Raw genomic sequence first — 26,582 nt, 5'->3', positions numbered from 1 at the left:
TGGAATTAAATGGTTTTTAAACATACTTAAAGTAAATAATAAAAAAAGAAAATGAAACGAAATAGCGTTCAACTGGGACGGATCTCTTCCTCTCTCAGTCTCTCAATTCCGTTCCCAAACTCCCATCTCTCATTCGCTCACCGCTCACCGCTCACGATTTCTCAATCCCGTTCCCAATCTCACAATGCTCTCTCAATCTCTCCACCATTCGCTACCCTAACTCATCTCTCTCACAATCTCAATCAATCGTACATGAAACAAAAACGGGAAGCTCACCTTGCTCAGGTAAACAATCGCCCCTCTTTGCTTTGCTTCTTTCAATCGGTCCCCTTTGGTTTGGGGGATTAGGGTTCTTTTCTGTTTGGTAGCTTCTGATTCCGCCTCCGATTAGGTTTTTAGTTTTTTTTCCAAGTCCCCTCTCTCTGAATCGCTTTCTTCCTTTTATCCTCACAGATTAGGGTTTGGGATTTGGTCTATGGAGTCCAAAAGAGCATCCTGCGAAATCTCTTTTGAGTTGTCAGGTTTTGGTCGCTCTGCTTGATGGTTAAATTCGGAAGAGGTAACACAAAGCCACACTTTCTTCTTCGTTTTTGTCCTGATGCCAATTTGGGAATTCTTTGAAATTCTGCAGCTTTTGACTAATTACCTGTGTTACTGCAGTGAAAAAATGGAGCATTGGTTTGATTTCCTCATTTCCGCTGAGTCCGCGATAGTAGCAGCAACATAAAGTTGATCGGTGGGAATTTCACGAATATAGTCATTTGCGACATTCAACGGGTGAGAAATCTGTTCCTTCCATTAATCCGATCCTTGCTTTCCTCTCCTCTGAATTTGATGCAGGTTTTGATTTTTTTTGTAGGTTTGAAATTGAAGTGTTGATTTTGGTATTGGATGTTTACTTTTGAAGTGAAGAAGTAAACTGTGTCGATGGCATCAGGTGGTGTTGCAGCACCTGTTTCTGGATTTATAGACAAGAATGCAAGTTCTGTTGGTGTTGAGAAGTTGCCATTGGTGGTAAAAATGGTCAGCCAAAGCAGACAATAAGTTACATGGCCGAGCGTGTGGTTGGACATGGATCTTTCGGTGTTGTTTTCCAGGCGAAGTGTTTGGAGACGGGAGAAACTGTGGCTATAAAGAAAGTTCTTCAAGACAAGAGGTACAATAACCGGGAATTGCGAACCATGCGTCTTTTGGACCACCCGAATGTTGTATCTTTGAAGCACTGCTTCTTCTCGACGACTGAAAAGGATGAGCTTTATCTTAACTTGGTGCTTGAGTGTGTTCCAGATTTGTAGAGCACTTGCGTATATTCACAACAGTATTGGAGTATGTCACAGGGATATTAAACCTCAAAATTTACTGGTCAATCCTCACACGCACCAACTGAAGATATGCGACATTCGGAAGTGCTAAAGTCTTGGTTAAAGGTGAACCGAACATATCTTACATCTGTTCTAGGTACTATAGAGCTCCTGAGCATATATTTGGCGCAAACGAGTACACCACAACCATTGATATTTGGTCAGCCGGTTTTTTCTGGTGAGAGTGGTGTCGACTAACTCGTGGAAATTATCAAAGCTTTAGGGACTCCAACAAGGGAAGAAATCAAGTGTATGAATCCTAATTATACAGAGTTTAAATTTCCTCACATTAAAACTCATCCATGGCACAAGATCTTTCACAAGCGAATGTCGCCGGAAGCTGGTTGATGAGTGGAGTTTCTATTTGGCATTGGTATTGCTGTTCTGCTCCCTCATTCATCCTCTAAAGCATCATCAAAATCATCATCATTTTTTGGAAAATGCTGGTTGATCATTACTACTGCTGTTTTTTCTTTGGGATTTTCTTTGATTGTGATTTTCGAAAATGTTTAAACCAGGCTTAATTTGAATATTTTGTTGTACAGGTTTTACCACATTTGCATTAGAACCTTGACTCAAGATTACCACAGCAGGCTGAGCCATGGGAGTTGCTGGTGAAAAATGAAAAGTTCTTGTAAAGTGACTCAGTTGGACTGTCTTGCACTATGGGCAAAATCCAAGATCCTATATTTTTACTCATTGATGTCCTGGTTTATTATCTCACTATTAAGTTTATTGTTGTACCAAAAATGTGAAGGCTGATTTTTCATACGTTATTGCAGGATTGCAATCATGCTGCAGCTTCCTTGCAGCAAGTACCACGCTTCACGACCTAGACTTGGTCGGACTCGACAACTTATGCTCTAGTACTTCATGGTATGTAAGCTTGTTCATGCTCTTGATAGAAATTCATGACTGCTCTACCTTACTTGGTATTACTTGTCTTGAATCCTGGTTTGTGGCTCACCTTGGCTTGCCATTTGTTAACATGCTATCTTGCATCAGGCCTTTCGAGGTTTGCTTTGACATGTGGAGGAGTTGTTGTACTGCAGGTTGAATTTGAAGATTATTCGAGACTGAATATGAGATTCTGCCGAATGCTTAGCAGAGAACAAGGCTTCTATTGTAATTATTTTTCTTGTCAAGTTATGCAGAAATTTAGCAAATGAACTTATGTTGATTTCTGCTTCTGTCACATTGAGTAGGATGCTTAGCAGTAAGCTTGTATTAATCATGCTCTTCCTATCAACTTTATACAGATGCTAACAATTGATACCCATGAATGTTGTAGCCTCGATGAATTGTCGTATGTTGTTGTTAATTCTCTTGATATGATGATGAAGTTCCAATATTTTTGAGTTTTCAAATCTGGCCCGTGTGAATTTGCAGGGTATTCATAACGATCATGTTAAGAACCAGTGGTAAGTACAAACCACAATGATGCTTTGATGCTTGTTGAAAAAGAAAGCAGGCGGTTCTTGTGTGTGAAATTCATGGCCTTTTGATTACTTTGTTTTGTAGGAACCTCCATGGAAGGAAAAGTAACTTGGGATAGAAGGAGATGATGATATGAAAGCATGAAGATGGTGGATGTTAATGCTTAGGAATTTGAATGAAATGTTAGAACCTTATGTCATGAGCTTGTATTTTTGAATTTGATTCATATGTAAGATATCAACATGATTAGGTACTTGAACCTTGAATTTTGAATTTGAAGTTGGTAATTGGATGGAATGTTTGGATTTGTATATGAGTTAATCATTGTAAGCATGTGTGGGCTATAGCTTGGATGTAGTTTGGAACCAAATCAATGTAGTGTAAAGCATGTAAGACATGGCTGGAATTGTATGGAAATGTGAAATGGTGCAAATGTACTTGAAATGTTATTTGTAATTTGATTTTCAATGAAATGGGAAGTGTATGATTATATGATAGTTGTTATATGAAATTAGCATTTTGGAACATGGAATGATATTGATTTGAATTGGGATTGAAATATTGTATGGTTTAAGTGAAAATGTGAATTGGTGTAGGTTGGATCAAATGAATTCCAAGTCCATGTTTATGGTTTTAAAATGTTTGTCCTTTGGAAGATGACTTTGTAATTCATGGCCATGTTGTAATGGGGATGGTTTATGGTTTGGAAATGTAATTGCCTTGAACGGTCTCATATGAGCATGATTTGAATGGAAATGAATTGATGAAATTAAACATGAATCTTGAAGCTAGATAATGACCAATGTCTATCAATAAACAAAATGGATTTGGGAATGAATGTATGCAAATGAATTTCAGGCCAAGTGCCAAATAAAAAATAAAAAATTCAGGACCAAAATCAGGGTATGACAATTATCCACTCTAAAACCTGTGTGTACACTCAAGTTTGGGTAATGGGCTATCTCTCATAGAACACCCCATCCCAACAAACAAACAAACAGATCCAACAGATACAACAGATGCATGCAAGCAGGTAAGCAAATAAAGGTACAAAAGCATGAACACCCAATAAACAAGAAATCACATAAGCTAGGAGGGACTCGCTTAGGGAAGATGGACCAGCAAGAGGTCAACTTCTTTCAATCCCCAGCAGAGTCGCCAGCTGTCGCAACTTGAAAAATACAGTGCGTGAAAAAACAACCGGCGAAAGAAAATGACAGAAGAGTCGCCACCGTGTGTTATTCATCCCAAAGGAGGGAAAGGAAACGCTCGAAGTAAACCTGAAAAAGGAAAGGACAAGACGGTGTCTCGCAACCAAATCTTGGGTTCGGAAGTCGGTTATGCGAAGGGAAGGTATTAGCACCCCTATGCATCCGTAGTACTCTACGGGATCCACTTGTGTAGTTCTTGTCTAAAGGGTGTGAGTTTATCTTGTGCTGTTTACCAAAAAAAGGGGGTTAAATGAAAGTGACTCGCACGGATGTCGCATCCACTGCATACGTATCTCATCTGAATATGAGAATCAGAGTCTTCGTAGCTCGGCTGACCTATGGGTTGGGGGGATGTGTGCTCGCTAAGACATTGCGTCTTATGCCTACGTATCTCATCTGGCCTGAGAATCAGAGCAAAACGTAGTTCGGCTAACTACGGGGTTATGGATTGGGTTTTGGACGAACGACGTCACTACGCAATCTACCGGATGCTCGACCTTTGGAGACTTACTCGCCTGTAGTAGAAGGAGTTAACGTGTTGCTTTGGGTTTTAGGGTTTGGGATGCTCAAGGGCAAAAAGGCAGTCCTTGACGAAGGAACCGCGCTACCTGCAGGGATACGAACACATACAAAACGAACATGTATAAAGTAAATGTGCCAACAAGGGGCTCAGAAGTAAATAAACAAAAGAAAACAAATGCCTCCTATCGAGGTCTTCCAGCTAAGAAAGCGATAAAATGCGGAAAAGAGGTAAAAGTACCACACGGATAAAGATCCGAAGTAACAACAATTAAAGGAGTAAGAAACCCAGGGATCTCCCAAGCTAATGCCATCAAAGAAAGGTGAGTCAGTACAGGTAATCGGAATGAACCTCCAGGGGGTATCCCACAAATAAAGTGGGAAAACCACGCAAACCATCTCTGCAAGAATCTATGAGTCCTGAAAAAAACTCAACAAAAGGGTTAGTGAAACACGATAAGCATTTTTTTCATGGATAACAGTATGGTTTCAGAAACCTCAAACCCTGTGGCATACATTTCAGAAATCATGTGATTAAACATTCAAGGCATAGGTTTCACCCATTCATGCATAATTAAACTCGTGGGCAAAAACATAATGAAATTCATCCATCATACCTCATACATTCAGATGATCCAAATTAAGAGTATAAAATTATGGGAATGAGGCAAACCTGATGGGAGATACCGGTTGAAATCAAATGGCACGGCTGGGTTTGCAAGGCAATGTTAGGGTTTGCGTGAGATGAAAGTGTGTGATTCAGATTGAATTTTTCAGAGCTGCCTGGGGGTTGCTCTGAGTTCTCTGTCAGGTTTCTCTTCAGGTTTTGTCCAGGGTTTTGTTTCAAGGAAACCTTAGAGTATTTTGCTTCTCTTCCTTCTTCTCAAGTGAAGCCTTGGTATTTATAGACTGAATTTCATGGCTTTGTGGGCTCAAATGAGAGAGGTCCAAGTCCAAGTTTTTTCTATTATATTTTATTTATTTTTTTATTATTATTTTTATTTATTTTTTTTTTTGTAAATTTTTTTTTTCGTTTTACTTTTCGTTTTTTTCTTTTGTTTTTTTTTTGTTTTTTGTTTTTGTTTTTGTTTTTTTTTAAGTTTCTTGGATCTAATTCTGATTGACATGATGAAATGCAATATGAAATGCTAAATGAATGCATGAATGAGGAGGGAAAATTTAGGGGTGTTACACTCTTGATCAGTGGTCTAACTCTTTGCTCTTCATTTACTTTGAAGACAAGCCGACGCACCGGTATAACACTAGATCCAATCATCCGAGGATAATGGAGCATTTAGAGCAAGAGAACCGGGAATTGAAGGAAGAGATTGCTAGGCTGACTGCCATGATGGAGTCAGTCTTGGCCGCCCAGAGCCAATCTTCGCCAACTCCTGCAACTCCTCCCCCGAGGACTGTCATTTCTGAGGTTGCTACCTCAACTGTGCCTGCTGCAACAACCCACTTTGCTCCGTCTATGCCAGCCGGGTTCCCTTGGGGAATGCCTACCAACTTTGTGCCAGAGGGTTTTGCTCCTACTGTCGCTTCTTTGCCGGTATCAAACCCGGTCCTATCTGTGCAACCTCCCGTTGTGCACACCTTACCTCGTGTTGAAGACACCATATATCATTCTGAGCCATCTGAGGGCTCGGACGTTTATGAAAAGATGGACAAAATGAAAGACAAATTCCTTGAGCTGCGCAAGGAACTGAAGACTCTGAGGGGTAAGGACCTCTTTGGTAAAAGTGCTGCTGAGTTGTGCTTAGTGCCCAACATGAAGATCCCTATTAAATTCAAAGTGCTTGACTTTGAGAAATACAAGGGAAACACATGCCCGCTCAGCCATCTTGTGATGTATGCTCGCAAGATGTCAACACAGACTGACAACAACCAACTTCTTATCCACTACTTTCAGGACAACCTGTCAGGTGCTGCGCTCCGGTGGTACATGGGGTTGGAGAGTGCGAACATCCGTTCTTTCAAGGATCTTGGCGAGGCCTTCGTCAAGCAATACAAGTATAATGTGGATATGGCTCTAGATAGGCACCAATTGAGGGCAATGTCGTAGAAGGACAAGGAGACCTTCAAGGAGTACGCCCAGAGATGGTGAGAGATGGCAGCTCAGATAGTGCCACCCCTAGAAGAGAAAGAGATGACAAAGATCTTTTTAAAGACTTTGAGCTCTTTCTATTATGAAAGAATAATGCCATTGCTCCCTCAGATTTCACCGAAATGGTGAATATGGGGATGAGATTGGAAGAAGGGGTCCATGAAGGAGGGTTATCCAGAGAAGAAAGTTCTTTTTGTTAAGAGGTATGGGGGCTTTGCTAAGAAGAAAACGGGAGAGACTCATGTTGTGTCCTCCCATATTAAAAGAAGGCCCTCTGTAAGAAGGAAGAATGTACGTCCTGCCGTCAATCAACACCAGGTGGCTCATATAGCACCTGTTTTTCGAGAAGTTCATCATCAACAACAACATCGTCAACAACAATAGGCCTACCAGCCTCGAAACAATAACAACACCAGCACCAGCTGTAAGACCCTAATTTTGACCCCAAGATCCCTCATGGTATCATAACATTGCATTTGCATCTTGCCTCAAGGATCATAAGCATCTTGGCTCTTACCCTAGGGTGGGAACTTTTGTGAGTTGGTTTGAGATCACCAAGCATGCTTGAATTGTATATTATTGCTTTTTTCGTTTTATTTACTAACCAAAAAGCACAAAAATATGTCACTAACATCTTTTGTTTGTAGCTTGAGCAGTCACAAGATCCAAAGCTTCTAGGAGATCCTATGTGCATTGATATGGTCAAGAGAAGATGAAAGCAAGCATCGAAATGGTTCCCAAGGCTCTCATCCATCAAATATTCCTCCCAAGTATCTCAATTCATCATTTTGACCAAAGCAAACCAAAGGGTTTGAGGTTTGTTTCCCAAGGAAACCCTAATTCATCTATACATCAACTGTGCCTTGCTCATGAAGCAACCTCAACCTATGATTAAATGCAATCCCTATGACATGATGTGATATGATATGATATTATATGATATGATATGCATGGATGCATGATTTTTTTTTTGTAATTTTACCTGCTAGGGATATGGTAGACCCTTGACAGGAGATGCTACTAGACAGACCAACCTGTGGGGAATGCTGATGGTCCACAGGGAGAAAGACAAATGGTAAAAAACAACTTGCTATGGAAACAAATCCTGCTGGAGAATCAGGCACCCACTGGGGAGTACTCAAAGGGGAATTTGATAAACGACATTCAGAGTACAAGAGATTTCGGTAGTAAGTTCACATATGACTTACTAGACCCAAATAAGAAAGAAAATGGAACAACAGGTTCAGATATGACCTGGCAATACTGGAATAAAACACAACAACAGGTTCATATATGACCTGACAATGCTGGAGGAATATCAAGAAGTTCTGACAGCCGGTCCAGATGTGACCTAACGAACTCAGGAAAAATTCAAAAAGAGTGTATCAACAGGTTCATATATGACCTGGTAATGGATAACAGTTCAATAATAGGTTCATATATGACCTGAATAGGATTGAACAAACAGAGAGAAACAAATCTTCAGAGCAGGTTCAAGTATGACCTGACACCGGAATAAGGGTTCAACAACAGGTTCAGATATGACCTGACAAATGGATTAAAGTTCAATAACAGGTTCATATATGACCTGAATAGGATTGAACGACAGATTCATATATGACCTGACAATGGATAAAAGTTCAATAACAGGTTCATATATGACCTGAATAGGATTGAACAAACAGAGAAAAATCTTCAGTACAGGTTCAAGTATGACCTGACACCGGAATAAAGCTCAACAACAGGTTCAAACATGACCTGAATAGTATTGAACAAAAGTGAAAAATCTTCAGTACAGGTTCAAGTACGACCTGACACCGGAATAAGGGTTCAACAGCAGGTTCATATATGACCTGAATAGTATTGAACAAACAGAGAAAAAACTCTTCAGAGCAGGTTCAAGTATGACCTGACACCGGAATAAGGGTTCAACGACATGTTCATATATGACCTGAATGGTATTGAACAAAAGGAAAAACTTCAGAGCAGGTTCAAGTATGACCTGACACCGGAATAACAACAATTGGACTCTGACCGTAAGCAATGGACTACAACCAGCTTTTAACGGATTTTGCCAACAACAATTGGACTTGAAAATGACTGCGAAAACCGGATGTTGGTTTAAAGATACCAAAGACAAAACGGAATTAGAGGTCCAAGGACATAGGATCAACGGCAAGACCTAGGTCAATGCAAAATGAGCACGACGTACATTTCGGCTATGCATGATTTGAATGCATGATATATGAATGATCATGATTATGAGAATGCTGACACTTAGCAGACTGGGTGTTTGTAGGGACAGAGATTCTGATTCCTCAACACCAATAACTCATACTCGTACGGTTAACAGGTGCATCCAGAGGAGAAACTATCATGATTGACAGTTATAAATAACCAAAGGTCCATCCTTCTAAAGGATTAATAAGTTGTATTCCATGGGGACTTTTGTTGGTGCTCTAGGAACATTTATGCAACCTCGAGGCTTTTGGGGAAACAAATGATTTTCTTTCGATTTTCACATGTATCAAAGTAAATTTGTTCTAAGTTTCAAATTCTTTTTCCAAGTTTGAAAACTTCATTATTAACAAATAAATGACATTTTGCATAACAAAGAAAAGCATAGATGAACACAAATTAACAATGATTGGGAAAACTTGTATTTTATTCAAGAATGGTAGCACACAAATGGCGTAGCTCCATAGAGTGTTACAATTTTTTTCTGAAAATGGCAATAAGGAAAGGTTTACATTGAATTCAGTGACCACTAACATCCTTAATAGATATGATCCCCTAAAACCTTGCTCCTAAGGGGAGTGACTGGATTAATCTTCCACCTCAAATTCTTCGGTGTAAATCAGTAACAACTGATGCAGTTTATGCCTTTATGCCCCTAACTTTTGCCTGGATCACCCTTTCGGGTTTTCGATCCACCGGACGCTCCTTTTTGCCTAAGTCGCCTTTTCAGGTTTTCAACTTAGCGAGCTACCATTTTTATTCATCCCTAACTTTTGCCTGGACCGCCCTTTCGGGTTTTCAGTCCACCGGGATACCCTTTTTTTGCCTAAATCGCCCTTTCAGGTTTTCGATTTAGCGGGTTTTTGTTAGGCATAGTATTTTTTAACTGCATCAGAGTTCACGGGGTGTGAGAGCTCTTCATCATCCATAGTTGTGAGAATTAAGGAACCTCCGGAGAAAGCGTTCTTCACAACATATGGGCCTTCATAATTGGGAGTCCACTTCCCACGTGAATCCTTGTGTATTGGCAAGATCTTCTTAAGCACTAGGTCTCCTTCTCTGAATTCCCGAACACGTACTTTCTTGTCAAAAGCCCTTTTAAGCCGTTTCTGGTATAATTGTCCATGACACAAAGAAGTCAATCGCTTCTCATCTATGAGGTTCAACTGATCAAATCTATTTTGAATCCACTCAGCCTCTTCTAGCTTGGTTTCCATCAAGATTCTCATTGAAGGTATCTCTACTTCAATTAGGAGAACTGCTTCCATCCCATATACCAAAGAGAACGGGGTTGCCCCTGTTGAAGTGCGGACGGAAGTCCGATATCCATGCAATGCGAAGGGTAGCATTTCGTGCCAATCCTTATAGGTTTTTACCATTTTCTGCAGGATCTTCTTGATGTTTTTGATAGCGGCTTCAACAGCGCCATTCATCTTTGGACGATATGGTGAAGAATTATGATGCTCAATCTTGAAGCTCTCGCATAATTCTTTCATGGTCTTATTGTTTAGATTCGTCCCATTATCTGTGATGATCCGACTTGGAATTCCATAACGGCAAATGATCTCTTTCTTGAGAAACCGTGCAACTACTTGTTTTGTCACATTAGCGTAAGAGGCGGCTTCTACCCATTTGGTAAAGTAATCAATGGCAACCAGGATGAAGCGGTGACCATTGGAAGCTTTAGGCTCGATGGCGCCAATCATGTCGATGCCCCACATTGAGAAGGGCCAAGGTGACGTCAAAACATTGAGTAGGGTCGGAGGCACGTGTACCTTGTCGGCATAGATTTGGAATTTATGACATTTTCTAGCATAATTGAAACAGTCAGATTCCATGGTCAACCAGTAATAACCAGCTCTCAAAATCTTCTTGGCCATGGCATGCCCATTGGCATGAGTTCCAAAGGATCCTTCATGAATCTCCTTGATCAACAGGTCCGCTTCACGTCCATCCACGCATCTGAGCAGAATCATGTCGTGATTTCTCTTGTACAACACACCATTGCTCAAGAAGAATTTGGATGCTAACTTCCTCAATGTTTTCTTGTCAAGGGCTGTTGCATCTGTTGGATATTCTTGATTTTGCAAAAAGCATTTGATGTCGTGAAACCATGGTTTACCATCGGCTTCCTCTTCAACTGACTGGCAGTAGGCCGGCTCAACTTTCCGCTCGATCTGAATGAGAGGTGCTTCATTATGGAATCTAACTTGATACATTGAAGCCAACATAGCCAAAGCATCAGCAATTTGATTCTCAGTTCTCGGGATATGACGGAAAGTGATTTCGTCAAAGTATTTTATTAATTCCATGACATAGGCACGATATGGGATCAACTTGGTATCACGGGTTTCCCATTCGCCCTTGACTTGGTATATCACCAAGGCTGAGTCTCCACATACTTCGAGGATTTTGATTCGGAGATCAATAGCTGCTTCGATGCCTAGGATGCACGCCTCATATTCTGCTATATTGTTCGTGCAATCAAAACACAACCTTGCTGTGAAAGGAGTGTATCCACCATTTGGATTCAACAGGACAGCTCCTACGCCATGCCCCATGTAATTGGAGGAACCATCAAACATGAGCTTCCACCGAGATCCGGGCTCAGGTCCTTCATCAAGTCCTGGAATTTCACAGTCTTTCACTACCATAATGTCTTCATCCGGGAAGTCAAACTTCAATGACTGGTAATCTTCAACGGGCTGGTTTGCCAGGTAATCAGACAACACACTCCCTTTTATGGCTTTCTGAGACACATATTGGATGTCGTACTCAGATAGTAACATCTGCCAACGGGCGAGTCTTCCAGTCAAAGCAGGCTTTTCGAATATGTACTTTATTGGATCCATTTTTGAGATCAACAAAGTAGTGTGGCAAATCATGTATTGTCTTAGACGACGAGCGGCCCATGCTAAAGCACAACAAGTTTTCTCTAAGAGTGAATATCGGGATTCACAATCGGTAAACCTCTTACTCTGATAATAGATAGCATGTTCCTTTCGACCGGTTTCGTCGTGTTGTCCCAACACACATCCCATTGATTTTTCAAGCGCAGTTAAGTACATAAAGAGTGGTCTCCCCTGAACAGGTGGAATTAGAATAGGGGGCTCTTGCAGGTATTGTCCGATTCTCTCAAAAGCCATTTGGCAGTCAGAATTCCATTCAACTGCTTGATCTTTTCGAAGCAATTTGAAGATAGGCTCGCATGTGGCCGTCATATGTGAGATAAACCTCGAGATATAATTCAAACGTCCCAGGAATCCTCTAACCTCTCGCTCGGTGGGTGGAGCAGGCATCTCTTGTATAGCTCGGACCTTGTCGGGGTCCACCTCAATTCCTCGTTGACTAACAATGAAACCAAGCAACTTCCCTGAACGGACACCGAATGTGCATTTTGCAGGGTTTAATCGTAATCTAAACTTTCTGAGGCGTTCAAACAACTTCTTCAGATGGCTCATATGATCTTCTTCATTCTGAGATTTAGCGATCATGTCGTCAACATAGACCTCTATTTCCTTGTGCATCATATCATGGAAAAGAGTGACCATAGCTCTTTGGTAAGTTGCCCCGGCATTTTTGAGACCGAAAGGCATCACCTTGTAGCAAAATGTGCCCCAAGGGGTAATAAAAGTGGTCTTCTCCATGTCATCTGGAGCCATCTTGATTTGATTATAACCTGAGAATCCGTCCATAAAGGAGAAGACTGCGAACTTAGCAGTGTTGTCTACCAAAGTGTCAATATGTGGCAGGGGGAAATCATCCTTCGGACTTGCTTTGTTTAAATCCCTATAATCAACACACATCCTGACCTTGCCATCCTTTTTGGGTACAGGTACTATGTTAGCTACCCATTGAGGGTACTTTGCAACTACTAGAAAACCGGCATCAAATTGACGTTTCACCTCGTCACAAATCTTTAGAGCCATGTCGGGTCTTGTTCTTCGGAGCTTCTGCTTCACTGGCGGACAATCTGGCTGTAGTGGTAACTTGTGGACGACAATGTCAGTATCTAAACCTGGCATATCCTGATATGACCAAGCAAATACATCTACATATTCATGTAGCAACTTGATCAATCTTTCCTTGATGCTTGCCTCAAGTGTAGTCCCAACTTTGACCTCTTTCTTGTCCTCTTCGGTGCCAAGGTTGATTGTTTCCACTGGTTCTTGATGTGGCTGAAGGGCCTTTGACTCGTGCTCGAGCATCCTTTCCAGTTCTTCGGGGAAATCACAATCTTCCTCACTCTCCTCTTCCGCTTGGTAGATGGGGAGTTCAAAATTATAGGAAGTAGCGGGGTCATCGAATTCAACTGGTTTATTGATTATTCTGCATGTTTTTTAATGATGGTTTTCTTTAGAAAAATGGAAATAAAATGCAAAAAGAAGTAAAAAAAATATTTTTGTAGTTTTTGAAAGGATTGCCATTTTAAGAAAAACAACAGATAAATGAACGACAAGAATTTGAACAAAATGCTCTTTATTTGTCATAATGATTTTTTTTTTGAAATTCAAAAGGGGCCCTACAAATGATCCATTAGCCTTGGGCAGAGCTAAGGATTTTCAAAAAGCACAAAGGAAAACAACAATTACTTTGACACAGGAAAAACTTCTGGAATCTCAACCGCTTCCCAGTTTGTCAGGGCTGCTTCACATCGGTATATCAGATTAAATGTCTCTCCATCTTCAGTGTCATCTTCCACTGCACCAACTTGTTCTCCATGGATAAATCCTTTGCTCAGGAAAACTTCTTGTATGCTCCGCACACGGTCCTTTGCAGGGATCAGGGCTCCTCCGTTAGCAGAAGGCTTGTACCCCAAACCAAAACGGTCATTTTTCTCATTGACATTGATGACTTGCCCCCAACCTGCAGGGCCTCCACTTTCAACTGCTGATTTTGCGCTCTTCAAAGAGGCGAATGACAAGCCAGTTTTCTCAATAGGATCCTTAACCTCTTCAAGTGTGGCATTGGATATTTCAAGGGCTTGAAAAGAGGTTTCTAAGGCATCCTCATCAGCCTCAATATAACGGAAAGAGGAGAGTTGACTGATGATAAAATCCTCTTCACCTGAGACAATAACGAGCTTGTTATCGACAACGAACTTCATCTTTTGATGTAGAGTAGAAGTTACTGCCCCAGCGGCATGTATCCATGGGCGTCCCAAAAGGCATCTATAAGCTGGATTTATATCCATGACTTGGAAATTGATGGGGAATACATGCGGTCCAATCTGTATCGGTAACTCTACCTCCCCAACTACTGTCCTTCGTGAACCCTCAAAAGCTTTCACCACAAGCGCACTAGGTTTCAACTCCGAACCTTGGTAAGACAATTTAGCGAGTGCCCTCTTTGGTAGAACATTGAGGGACGATCCAGTGTCAACTAAAACTCTAGCCAGGGCATCTTCTTGGCACTTTATGGATACATGCAGAGCGCGGTTGTGATTCTTCCCCTCTTTGGGCAGCTCTTCATTACTGAAGCTTAGAGTGTTGCAGGCTGTGATATTGGCGACCACTCCATCGAATTGGCCGACCGTTATATCTTGGGTAACATGAGCCTGAGCAAGCACTTTTAGTAGAGCCTCCCTATGAGCTTCGGAATTCAAAAGCAGAGACAAGATAGATATTTTTGATGGTGTTTGGTGTAACTGATCAACTATCTTGTAGTCGGATTTCTTTATTATCCTTAGGAACTTACTTGCTTCATCTGTTTGCACGGCCGGCTGTGCCCCTCCATGTTCTGGGGTAGGATTTACATTTGCAGCTCCCCTTGTTGCCTCTTGAGGGTTCACATTAAAATTCGGAGTATAAATCCGACCACTACGGGTCATCCTGCTTGTCCCTGCGATATTGGTGATGTCGGTGTCAACATTCTCCAAACCTTTCTCACTTTCAGCAATTTTGGGCTTTCCATCTACCACCCCATCCACCACTGTTATGTCGTACTTCCAGGGTACCGCCTTGGTGCTCTCAAAAGGAAATGGGGTAGGCATGCAAACTACCACGGGTGACGGATGAACAATGTCTCTCCTGTGATAAGTCACCTCAAACGGTTCTGGCATGTTAAAAACAGGTTCAATGACCGAAATTTCCTCATTTATTATTGGACCAGAAATTTGTAAAACCCCTTGATTCATCAAATTCTGAATGTCATTTCGTACCACTTTACATGGCTGAATGGCACATTCTTCACAGCTATCGTGACATGCGTCGATCAATCTAGCCCTCACCAATCCTGCATGAAGCACTAACAACGGAGTTTTAACATCTTCCACGTTTTTGATTACACACACATCAGAAGCCTCTTCGACGGCATTAACATCACCATGTGCTAGCAAAGGGTTGTTCTTGACATTGGGTCCGACGTCTCGAAACGACAGAATCTTCTTTTCAACCAGGTCTCGCACAATATGCTTTAAAGCATAACATCCTTCTAAATCATGTCCAGGGGCACCCCCATGGAAAGGACAATGAGCATCTGGATTGTACCATGGAGGTAAAGGATTTGGTGGAGGACCCAAAGATCTGGGCGTCACTAAACCTTTCTGTAGCAATGATGGGTACAATTCAGTGTATGTCATAGGGATTGAAGCAAACGGAAGTCTACTTCTCTGCACCCTATTTTGATTTTGAGGATTTTGTGGACGAGGAGCCTGTGCTCTCGGCTGTTGATAAGCAGGTGGCGCTGGTGCCTGCTGGTATATCGGCGCTTGTTGAGTAGGAACAGGTTGATAAACTGAAGCTTGTGGTTGGTTAAAATTTGGTGTGACAGCTGCCACATACGGTTGTTGGACATATTGTACTGGATAAATTGGTTGTTGTTGAGAAAATTGGTGTTGTTTCTTCCATGACTGACTCCTTCTTTGACTGGTTGACACTGCATTCGTATCCCCCTCCTTCTTTCTTTGAAATCCTCCAGGAAACTTTTTGGCATTACTACCAGATGTTTCAGAGGTAGTCGTCATCTTTCCATTCTTTAATCCAAGTTCGACCTTTATGCCTACAGCGACCAGGTCAGAGAAACTTGCAGATACACTACTTACCATTCTTTCATAAAACACAGGTTTAACTGTATCCATGAACCAATCCGCTAATTCCTTCTCAGCCAGAGGTGGTTCGACTTGCGAGGCCACTTCCCTCCATCTTTGCGCGTATTCCTTAAAAGACTCCTTGTCTTTCTGGGACATGCTGAGCAGTTGTCTCCTATCTGGGGCCATATTCATGTTGTACTTGTAATGTTGGATGAAGGCATCAGATAAATCTTGAAAACAACGGATCCTACTCTGATCAAGGCTTAAGTACCACTTGGAGGGAGCACCCCTCAAGCTGTCCTGGAAGCAATGTATCATGAGTTTATCATCCTCCATATGCGCAGCCATTTTTCGATAGTACACAATGAGGTGACTCTTAGGACACGAGTGACCCTCATACTTATCGAAATCTGGGGTCCTGAACTTTGCAGGGATCACAAGACCGGACACCAGGCACATCTCCTTAGCTGTAGCACCAAAAACTTGGTCACCTTCCATAGCCCTCAATCTCTTCTCAAGCAGCTGGTAGTTCTCCTTCATCCCTCTTAGGTCCTCCTGCCTTTCCTCATCTTCATCTGAAAAGTCTGGAGCGTGTTGTTGATCCTCAAAGTAAGGTTGCACATGTGCCCGGACGAGAGGAGGTGCGAACGTGTGAACCATTGGATGGTTTTCATTGATGGTCGGTAGAGGAGCTGTCTGCTGAGCAGGTGGTGCAAAACCAGGGGCGCCTTCAACTGTAGGCGTGAAACCGGGAGGTAAACCATAGGTTGGCCAGGTTGTTGGTACCGCCCTCGCAGGTTGGGGTTCAATCGATGGACCTGCGATTTCATAAACAACCGTTGTTTGGGTGTCTAACTTTGCCCTGATGACCTGTAATATCTCCATGACCTGACCCATGTTTCCACGCAGGTCTTCAAGCTCTGATCTCACTCGCTCCAATTCATGCTCTTGATCTGCCATTCTTTGACGAGCTCTGGCACGAGTATTATACTGGTGTTGAAAATTCAGCGTGAAACTGGATCGGAAGAAAGGACAGAATGAGACTCTGTTTTTTTTTGAAAATGTATGAATGCATGTATGGATGCATCTTGTTTGCAAAACTCTTAGTTATCTTATTATTTGTTCAAGCAATGTTAGAATATAAGAATAACATGTAATAATTGAGAACTAAAATGACAACTTCCATTAATTAAAATCAGATTCGAATACAAAGAGATTTAACTTCAAGTACACACGATTCGAATACAAAAAAATTTAAACACCAACAACTCAAATTCAAGTACAAGTAAACTTAAGTTCTGTCTCAGCTCTTAAGATCGTAGCCAGATCTGTGGTGAGCTCATTCATCATCTTCTTGATAAACATGACGAAGTTGAAAACTTGAGGAGGCGTGTTTTCTGGACACATACACCAATCCGCTTCCTGGAGTTTTTCTGGAAGTTCCAACATGTTGAGGTTAACAAACCTAGCCAAGTTGCGGAACTTGCCATTCCATTCAACATAGAGCTCTTGGAGTTCCTTGATGACCTTTTGATCTTCATCTAGGGTTGCTCTAGCCTCTCTATACAACCTCTTCCAGTACACACAATCATTTTTTAGGAGTAAGTAGGCTGCATCACCTTCTTGGCTCTCCAAAACTGCAAACCTCCTAGTAGCTTCTTCCAACTGGTACCTGAGATGGTGACAGTTCCTTTCAGCTTCTTCCTTTTGGAGGATCTCGCGAGACGACTTTTCCTCGCATTTCTTCAGAGCTTCCCTCAAGTCACGGATTTGTGCCTCAAAGTCAAGCTTAATTTCTTTTTTATCCATAAGAGATTTATCCAACAGCCTCCCTAGCTCACAGATCCTATACTCAGCTTTCTTGAGCTCTTCCTTCCTGGTTCGGATCACTGATTTGGAACCCAATAGGATATGATCAAGATCATCTTTCTGGTCTTCCAACAGCCTAGCTCTCTTGTTGCTATCCTCAAGTTCTTGGGCTTTTCCCTTACGTTCCTCTTTCAAATTCTGATTTTCCAAGATAACTCGGTTCATCTGAATTCGTAAATCGGCATTCTCCACTTCGAGCTCCTTAACCTTAGTAACGAGTTTCTCCATGTCCTCAGGGAGTATGGGCTCGGGCTCAGGAGTTTTAGGAAAAGTTGGAGCCTTTAAGATATATGGCAACTGGATTTTCTCAACTCTTTCTTTCACCCATTGCGTGTAAGGTTCTTTGGCAAGAATGTTTCTCTTTCCAAACTCTTTACCCATTCTTACAACCTTCAACCAAGCCTTTCGTACTTCTCTTACATCAGGATTGCTTGCTTGGATGTCAGAGAGCACAAATGGCTGTAAGTCCTTCGCGTCAGGAGGACCATCCATGGAGTAACCGTGTTGTAATCGAGATAACATAGGGTTATAGTTGATGCAACCCTTGGTACCCAACAATGGTACATTAGGAAATTCCCCACAGCTGACTATAATGTCTGGGGTTTCCCACTCTCGGATATACCATCTGATGGAACTTGCGGTGAGAGAAGCTAATTTCTGAGGAGACTTAAGTTCTTTTGCCACAAAAGGACCTTCTTCAGGCATGTGTTGCATGAACCAAGTGTAAAGCAAAGGAGCACAACACAACAACATTCCACCCCTCTTTTCATGTCGAGCGTGAAGGGCATAGTAAATATCAGCTAAGAGAAATGGTACTGGATTGCCAGAGAGAAAGACTTCTATGGCCACTTGATCCACAAATTTTTCAACATTTGGGAATAACACAATCCCATGGATCAATAAAGCCACCACAGCATAGAATGCATTCCAATTTCCACTTTTCTTGAACTTTAGAGCTAAATCTTCCAAAAACATCGCGGCAAAACCTTTGCAACCCCCTTTTTCAGCCCAATTGTCTCGAACAGTCGGGACATTGATACTTAGGGCCGAAGCTATCTTCTTTGGGCCCATATCTTCTTCGAGCTTTGGAAACGGATTAAAATCTTTCAACTTGAGACCCACGATCCTCTCGACTTCTTCTAAAGTAGGAGCTAGCTGGAAATCAGCGAATGTGAAACAGCGTAGAGGTGGATCATAATATTGTGCCAGAGAGCCGATAATTCCATAGTCAACTTTCTTATTTAGAAGGCTCAAAATTTTCCCATAGCTTTTTCCGAACTCATCACGTCTGCTGAGAGACAAATCAGAGATCAAACCCTTCAGACTGTCCAACTTAGGTTCCTTGTACTTAAGCGTGAAAGTGTGTCTCACTGAAGTTATCATTTTCAAGTTCTCAATTCCTGAAACAAATAAGAGGTAACTAAGAGTTTGCTTTTTATGATGTTGATGCAATGTATGAATGTAATGCATTTTTTTTGTATAGGTTCAATAGGCTTAAGGCATGGATAAGTCTGATTGCTTTGTATAGAACATGGTTCTCACCAGGTATGGTCTAAGGTTTTTTTGAAAAAGTTCCTAGAGTCATGGATCCATTAGACTGTTTGCTACCTGCGGCAACTTACTTGCCGGGCATCAACTCCATCTAAAGAATCTACTCTAAGTGAGGTTCTCGCATCGATCTAACGAGAAATACATCTCGCAGACCCACACTACGCAACCATCTTTCCTAGTGGGGTAAAGAACTAAGGTTCTACAAATGGTTCTCAGAGTCATGGATCCTAAAGAAAACATCGAAGCTTACGGCAAATTACTTGCCGAGCGACAACATCCTCTCAAGAATCTACTCTAAGTGAGGTTCTCGTACCGACCCAACGAGAAATACATCTCGCGGACCCGCACTACTCAACCTCGTCCTATCTTATGTTTTTACTCAAGACTCGGGTGAAAAGTCTTTCCCACAAGGTTTGCAATCAGAATATCCAAGTACCAAACCGTAATCGAACCAATACAACAGATTTATATCAATATGACAATAGAGATAGTAAAAACAATAAAGAAAAGCCATATAGGTAAACAAACAAAGGCACACAAACGACCTAACTAGGCTTGACTCACTTAGGGATCTGATAGTCCCCAGCAGAGTCGCCATCTGTCGCACCTCGAAAAAATGGGGATACGACTACAAAGCGAAGCGCGATCGCACGCTCGCGATGATGGACTGAACAGAGTCGCCACCGAACTTTATTTATTCCCAAAAATGGGAAAGGGAAAATATCGATAAAACCCCTAAAAGAAAGGATAAGATATGGTCGTCGCAACCAATATCAGGGTTCGGGAGTCGATTACGCGAGGGGAAGGTATTAGCACCCCTCACGTCCGTTGTACTCAACGGGAACCATTAGGTTAGTCATGTGCGTTAGTGTTATATGAAGTATTAGGCTTTTCAAATTATTATGTGAGAGAGAAAGAAAGGATGAGAAGAAAATGTTTTTGGATTTTTGACGAAGGACTAAACCTAAGTTTTTTATTAGTGGGCCTGACAAGATTTACAAATCCTGCTCCTACGTATCTCAATAGAGAAGTCAAGGCTTACGTAGTTCTGGGTAGAAAATGTTTGTTTGTTGGTCGATTTTAGCGAAAGCTATACTGTATTAATCGATGCAAAACATTGTTTTACCCAAAACAGATGAGGAGTGGACGCGTACCACACATCGAACAGATTTATAAACCCACATTCGGAAAAGCGTCATTTATCTCTACTCAACAATCGTGGCCGAAACATTGTTTTGTATCTCTTAAGACAATATATCTTTCATTTATGAAAAAGGTTTTTGATTAATCGCACGGCGGCGAGAAAAGAGTTTTATTGGTTGGATGTACTTTGAGTGATGGCGAGAACTTGGATGAGCGAGATATACATCTCGAATCCTGGCCTCAGGAGTGCATGGTATACACCATGTTCCATTTCCATCTTTATTGAAAAAGGTTAAGATAGGAATTAAGTATTTTGGAATTTGATTGAGGAAGGGTTTGAAGAAACCACATTGACAGTTTTAGACGATGGCGAGAGTTAAGATTGGAGAGGCATACGTCTCGAATCTTAACCTCAAGAGTGCATGGTATACACCATGTTCCATTTCCACCTTTATTGAAAAAGTATTAAGGTATGAATTAGGTATTTTGAAGTTTGAAAGACGAGTACTTGTGACCTACAAGCTCTTACAGCTTGGGTCTAATACTCGGGGCTACGTCTGGACATTCCACCCAGGCAGTCTGTTTCTTCCCAATATTGCTAAGAAAATGATTCGAATATTTATGAATGTTTTGGAGGGAAGACGAATATTTATGGCTTGCAAGCTCTTACAGCTTGAGCCTAATATTCGGGATTACAACTGGATATTCCCTCTAGGTAATCTTTTTCTTCCAACTTTATTAAGAAAATGATTTTGAATATTGGAGTGTTAAAGAGAAGACGAATATTTATGGCTTGCAAGCTCTTACAGCTTGAGCCTAATATTCGGGATTATAACTGGATATTCCCTCCAGGATAATCTTTTTCTTCACGCTTTATTTAGAAGGTGATTTGAGATATTTACGGATATTTTGGCGAGAAGACGAATATTTATGACTTACAAGCTCTTACAGCTTGAGCCTAATATTCGGGATTACGACTGGACATTCCATCCAGGTAATCTTTTTCTTCACGTTTTATTTAGAAAATGATTTGAATATTAAATTAAAACAATTAAAGTACCGAGGTTTGAAATTATTGAAAGTTAAGTTGATGTTGCTTAAGAGCTCATTGTAAGAAGGCCCAAGAGTAAGCCATGTGAGGTTGATGGCGATGCTTAAAAGCCATCGACATTGAATCAAGAAAAAATGATTTTTATAGTTTTAAAATGGTTTCGAATGAATGATGAAATTAAAGAAATCAAATTTGCATTATCAAACAATAATAAAAAACTATGAGTAATAAAGCATAAACATAAAAGAAAATGTTAAAAGAAATAAAAATGCTACATATAGGGGTATTGAACCCACTACACTAAAGACCTAGAAAACACTCCTCTCCACCAGGCCACTTACTAACTAGTTGTTGTTTTAATACTAACTTAAATATATAAACTAATATAAATTAAAAAAAGAATTAAAATAAAAAAAACTAATAAAAAAAACTGGTAGACTACCCTAATTAAACCCAGCCACTTGGCTGCTGGGTTCCAAAGGGGAATAAGTTGGAAATGGTAAAAAAAAAAAGGAATCATCGTTAATCACCGATATTAATATCTACTGGAAACAACCAAAAGTCACTTAAATGGAATTAAATGGTTTTTAAACATACTTAAAGTAAATAATAAAAAAAGAAAATGAAACGAAATAGCGTTCAACTGGGACGGATCTCTTCCTCTCTCAGTCTCTCAATTCCGTTCCCAAACTCCCATCTCTCATTCGCTCACCGCTCACCGCTCACGATTTCTCAATCCCGTTCCCAATCTCACAATGCTCTCTCAATCTCTCCACCATTCGCTTTCCTACCGCTTACCCATCGCTACCCTCACTCATCTCTCTCACAATCTCAATCAATCGTACATGAAACAAAAACGGGAAGCTCACCTTGCTCAGGTAAACAATCGCCCCTCTTTGCTTTGCTTCTTTCAATCGGTCCCCTTTGGTTTGGGGGATTAGGGTTCTTTTCTGTTTGGTAGCTTCTGATTCCGCCTCCGATTAGGTTTTTAGTTTTTTTTCCAAGTCCCCTCTCTCTGAATCGCTTTCTTCCTTTTATCCTCACAGATTAGGGTTTGGGATTTGGTCTATGGAGTCCAAAAGAGCATCCTGCGAAATCTCTTTTGAGTTGTCAGGTTTTGGTCGCTCTGCTTGATGGTTAAATTCGGAAGAGGTAACACAAAGCCACACTTTCTTCTTCGTTTTTGTCCTGATGCCAATTTGGGAATTCTTTGAAATTCTGCAGCTTTTGACTAATTACCTGTGTTACTGCAGTGAAAAAATGGAGCATTGGTTTGATTTCCTCATTTCCGCTGAGTCCGCGATAGCAGCAGCAACATAAAGTTGATCGGTGGGAATTTCACGAATGTAGTCATTTGCGACATTCAACGGGTGAGAAATCTGTTCCTTCCATTAATCCGATCCTTGCTTTCCTCTCCTCTGAATTTGATGCAGGTTTTGATTTTTTTTGTAGGTTTGAAATTGAAGTGTTGATTTTGGTATTGGATGTTTACTTTTGAAGTGAAGAAGTAAACTGTGTCGATGGCATCAGGTGGTGTTGCAGCACCTGTTTCTGGATTTATAGACAAGAATGCAAGTTCTGTTGGTGTTGAGAAGTTGCCATTGGTGGTAAAAATGGTCAGCCAAAGCAGACAATAAGTTACATGGCCGAGCGTGTGGTTGGACATGGATCTTTCGGTGTTGTTTTCCAGGCGAAGTGTTTGGAGACGGGAGAAACTGTGGCTATAAAGAAAGTTCTTCAAGACAAGAGGTACAATAACCGGGAATTGCGAACCATGCGTCTTTTGGACCACCCGAATGTTGTATCTTTGAAGCACTGCTTCTTCTCGACGACTGAAAAGGATGAGCTTTATCTTAACTTGGTGCTTGAGTGTGTTCCAGATTTGTAGAGCACTTGCGTATATTCACAACAGTATTGGAGTATGTCACAGGGATATTAAACCTCAAAATTTACTGGTCAATCCTCACACGCACCAACTGAAGATATGCGACATTCGGAAGTGCTAAAGTCTTGGTTAAAGGTGAACCGAACATATCTTACATCTGTTCTAGGTACTATAGAGCTCCTGAGCATATATTTGGCGCAAACGAGTACACCACAGTCATTGATATTTGGTCAGCCGGTTTTTTCTGGTGAGAGTGGTGTCGACCAACTCGTGGAAATTATCAAAGCTTTAGGGACTCCAACAAGGGAAGAAATCAAGTGTATGAATCCTAATTATACAGAGTTTAAATTTCCTCACATTAAAACTCATCCATGGCACAAGATCTTTCACAAGCGAATGTCGCCGGAAGCTGGTTGATGAGTGGAGTTTCTATTTGGCATTGGTATTGCTGTTCTGCTCCCTCATTCATCCTCTAAAGCATCATCAAAATCATCATCATTTTTTGGAAAATGCTGGTTGATCATTACTACTGCTGTTTTTTCTTTGGGATTTTCTTTGATTGTGATTTTCGAAAATGTTTAAACCAGGCTTAATTTGAATATTTTGTTGTACAGGTTTTACCACATTTGCATTAGAACCTTGACTCAAGATTGCCACAGCAGGCTGAGCCATGGGAGTTGCTGGTGAAAAATGAAAAGTTCTTGTAAAGTGACTCAGTTGGACTGTCTTGCACTATGGGCAAAATCCAAGATCCTATATTTTTACTCATTGATGTCCTGGTTTATTATCTCACTATTAAGTTTATTGTTGTACCAAAAATGTGAAGGCTGATTTTTCATACGTTATTGCAGGATTGCAATCATGCTGCAGCTTCCTTGCAGCAAGTACCACGCTTCACGACCTAGACTTGGTCGGACTCGACAACTTATGCTCTAGTACTTCATGGTATGTAAGCTTGTTCATGCTCTTGATAGAAATTCATGACTGCTCTACCTTACTTGGTATTACTTGTCTTGAATCCTGGTTTGTGGCTCACCTTGGCTTGCCATTTGCTAACATGCTATCTTGCATCAGGCCTTTCGAGGTTTGCTTTGACATGTGGAGGAGTTGTTGTACTGCAGGTTGAATTTGAAGATTATTCGAGACTGAATATGAGATTCTGCCGAATGCTTAGCAGAGAACAAGGCTTCTATTGTAATTATTTTTCCTGTCAAGTTATGCAGAAATTTAGCAAATGAACTTATGTTGATTTCTACTTATGTCACATTGAACTTATGTTTGGATTTGTATATGAGTTAATCATTGTAAGCATGTGTGGGCTATAGCTTGGATGTAGTTTGGAACCAAATCAATGTAGTGTAAAGCATGTAAGACATGGCTGGAATTGTATGGAAATGTGAAATGGTGCAAATGTACTTGAAATGTTATTTGTAATTTGATTTTGAATGAAATGGGAAGTGTATGATTATATGATAGTTGTTATATGAAATTAGCATTTTGGAACATGGAATGATATTGATTTGAATTGGGATTGAAATATTGTATGGTTTAAGTGAAAATGTGAATTGGTGTAGGTTGGATCAAATGAATGCCAAGTCCATGTTTATGGTTTTAAAATGTTTGTCCTTTGGAAGATGACTTTGTAATTCATGGCCATGTTGTAATGGGGATGGTTTATGGTTTGGAAATGTAATTGCCTTGAACGGTCTCATATGAGCATGATTTGAATGGAAATGAATTGATGAAATTAAACATGAATCTTGAAGCTAGATAATGACCAATGTCTATCAATAAACAAAATGGATTTGGGAATGAATGTATGCCAATGAATTTCAGGCCAAATGCCAAATAAAAAATAAAAAATTCAGGACCAAAATCGGGGTATGACAATTATCCACTCTAAAACCTGTGTGTACACTCAAGCCTGGGTAATGGGCTTATCTCTCATAGAACACCCCATCCCAACAAACAAACAAACAGATCCAACAGATACAACAGATGCATGCAAGCAGGTAAGCAAATAAAGGTACAAAAGCATGAACACCCAATAAACAAGAAATCACATAAGCTAGGAGGGACTCGCTTAGGGAAGATGGACCAGCAAGAGGTCAACTTCTTTCAATCCTCAGCAGAGTCGCCAGCTGTCGCAACTTGAAAAATACAGTGCGTGAAAAAACAACCGGCGAAAGAAAATGACAGAAGAGTCGCCACCGTGTGTTATTCATCCCAAAGGAGGGAAAGGAAACGCTCGAAGTAAACCTGAAAAAGGAAAGGACAAGACGGTGTCTCGCAACCAAATCTTGGGTTCGGAAGTCGGTTATGCGAAGGGAAGGTATTAGCACCCCTATGCATCCGTAGTACTCTACGGGATCCACTAGTGTAGTTCTTGTCTAAAGGGTATGAGTTTATCTTGTGCTGTTTACCAAAAAAAGGGGGTTAAATGAAAATGACTCGCGCGGATGTCGCATCCACTGCATACGTATCTCATCTGAATATGAGAATCAGAGTCTTCGTAGCTCGGCTGACCTATGGGTTGGGGGGATGTTTGCTCACTAAGACATCGCGTCTTATGCCTACGTATCTCATCTGGCCTGAGAATCAGAGCAAAACGTAGTTCGGCTAACTACGGGGTTATGGATTGGGTTTTGGACGAACGACGTCACTACGCAATCTACCGGATGCTCGACCTTTGGAGACTTACTCGCCTGTAGTAGAAGGAGTTAACGTGTTGCTTTGGGTTTTAGGGTTTGGGATGCTCAAGGGCAAAAAGGCAGTCCTTGACGAAGGAACCGCGCTACCTGCAGGGATACGAACACATACAAAACGAACATGTATAAAGTAAATGTGCCAACAAGGGGCTCAGAAGTAAATAAACAAAAGAAAACAAATGCCTCTTATCGAGGTCTTCCAGCTAAGAAAGTGATAAAATGCGGAAAAGAGGTAAAAGTACCACACGGATAAAGATCCGAAGTAACAGCAATTAAAGGAGTAAGAAACCCAGGGATCTCCCAAGCTAATGCCATCAAAGAAAGGTGAGTCAGTACAGGTAATCGGAATGAACCTCCAGGGGGTATCCCACAAATAAAGTGGGAAAACCACGCAAACCATCTCTGCAAGAATCTATGAGTCCTCATAAAAACTGAACAAAAGGGTTAGTGAAACACGATAAGCATTTTTTTC

General features: G+C 41.1%; 2 pseudogenes; both read left to right on the top strand.

Annotated features, from left to right (window-relative positions):
• Positions 1 to 927: 927 nt before the first annotated feature.
• Positions 928 to 1,731, top strand: LOC127132045 (glycogen synthase kinase-3 homolog MsK-3-like; annotated as a pseudogene).
• A 21,306-nt stretch (positions 1,732 to 23,037) lies between these two features.
• LOC127132044 (glycogen synthase kinase-3 homolog MsK-3-like) lies at positions 23,038 to 23,981 on the top strand (annotated as a pseudogene).
• Positions 23,982 to 26,582: the final 2,601 nt, after the last annotated feature.

The sequence above is a fragment of the Lathyrus oleraceus genome, chromosome 3 (assembly GCF_024323335.1).
Source record: "Lathyrus oleraceus cultivar Zhongwan6 chromosome 3, CAAS_Psat_ZW6_1.0, whole genome shotgun sequence".
In the NCBI taxonomy this organism is placed as follows: Eukaryota; Viridiplantae; Streptophyta; class Magnoliopsida; order Fabales; family Fabaceae; genus Lathyrus; species Lathyrus oleraceus.
Note: the sequence above shows the minus strand (reverse complement) of the source record. Positions and strands in the feature narration are given on the sequence as shown.